The following is a 1,929-nucleotide window of genomic DNA, read 5'->3' as shown; positions in this document are numbered from 1 at the left end:
AAATCTTTTTCCTCTGCCCTTTCAGTTATATTATTTCACGCCATTGTGAAAGCATTAGATTGTTTTGTTACTGCTTGTATCATATTTAGGGACCCCTTAACATCCTGAGTATATTTAAAAACTTTCATACTTTAAAGTTCTTTTGCTGTAAAATTTTATGGCTTTGGACAAATGAATGGTGTCAGGTAGGCAAAATAGTTTCACCATGCTCAAATGCTCCTGTGCTTTCCTCTTTCACCCTTTCCTCCGTCTTCCCGAGTACCTGCAGTCACTGATAGCTTTTCACTGTTTGTATAGCTAAACCTTTTCCAAAATATCTTACAATTGGAATCATGTAGTGTGCAATATCTGTGTCATTTCTGAGTCTGGTTCTGCTGATTGCTTTGTTTCTTGAGAGTATTTTTCCCCTTGCTTTTGACATACTGTATCATTTCTGTTGAAAGCCAGACATGTTATTCTGGGTAATAAGAACTGAATAAGTAGGGCTTTAAGGATTGCTGTTAATCTGGCTGGGAGTAGAGCAGCACTGTGATTAATAACTTGTAGCTGCAGGGTTCACTTCCTTAATGTCCTTGACTTCCTCCCCTTTTGTCCTCAGGTTGTTCAGCCATCACTTATTGTTATTATATTGGAGCCTGTTGGTGTGGTATGGTTGTAAATGTATGTAAATAGGAGCAATGTGTAGTATTCCAACTAAGTCTCAGTCTTTTGATAGACTTCTGTCTCAGGACTGTGATCTTCACAATTGTTTTCTTCAGGTGTAGCTTACCCCCCTCCTCCCTCCCCACTACCATCTACTCCTTGCCTTTGCTGCAGTGTTCTGATCTGTGTTGATTTTATTTCTCACCAACACCCTTAGATGAAATAAAGAGACTATAGAAGGCTGGCATGGGGAAGACTCTCTTCCCCTTCCCCCACCTAGCTTAAGATTTTAAAATTTTGCTCTGGCCAAATTCTTAGTCTTGGAGAGAAGCCTCTGATATGAAAATGGACCTACATGTATTTCCCAGTGGTTCTTCTTCCTCAGTCCCTCCCAAGGCCACAAGGAGATCTTTTTCTACTCCTCACAATGAGACTCAGTCAGGTCCCTGGAGAGAAAGCCCTTAGAAAAGTAGAGGATCATCCCTCAAGGAATTTCTGGGTCTGTTAAGAGTCCTCATTCAGCTTCCGACATGTCATCAAACTTACCATTGAACAGTTTCTTCAAGCTTCTGTCTCTAGCAGCTTTTTCTCCAGGTAGGTAGAGGTAGATTTCAGATGTGGTATTTCCTCAAGTAGCTGTCTCTCCAGATTTCAAGATTGTTCTGTGACCTCCATTCCTTATTGTGCAGGACAAGTGATTGATTTTCTATCAGCAATTAATTTTTCTTGTTTTGGAGACAGGAGTGACAGTTTCCAAGTTTGTTGAATCTGGAACTGGAAGTCCCTCTCAACTTGTATTTTTTAATTTTCAGTATAATTATAACTACTTTCATGTTTTCATCAGCTAGTTTTTATATCTGGGTCTATTCTGGGTTGGTGGCAGTTGATTAATTTTTCTTCTCATGATGGAGCATTTTTTCTTGCTTATTTGCAAACCTCGTCATTTTTGATTGGAGGTGAGATGTTGTGAATTTTACCAATTTGTTTGCTGCATATTTTCATAGTCTTATAAATAATCCTGTCTTTTGTTCTGGGATGCACCTGTTACTTGGAAATAGTTTGATCCCCTATCGCAGACCTAATTATCACCCCAACTGAAGCAAGACACTCCTGTGTATTCCTCCTGATGCCCATTAAATCTTGACATTTTCCAATATGGCTGGTGGGAATGCACACTCTTCCTCAATTTGTGTGAGTGTGTGTTTCTGCTAATCCTTTCATGTGATTATTTGTCTGACTTACCTAGTTTACTTACACACATGTGCTGTTCTGCCAAAGATCCCTGTG

The sequence above is a fragment of the Capra hircus genome, chromosome 4 (genome assembly GCF_001704415.2).
Source record: "Capra hircus breed San Clemente chromosome 4, ASM170441v1, whole genome shotgun sequence".
Lineage (NCBI taxonomy): Eukaryota > Metazoa > Chordata > Mammalia > Artiodactyla > Bovidae > Capra > Capra hircus.
This window is presented reverse-complemented; position numbering follows the sequence as displayed.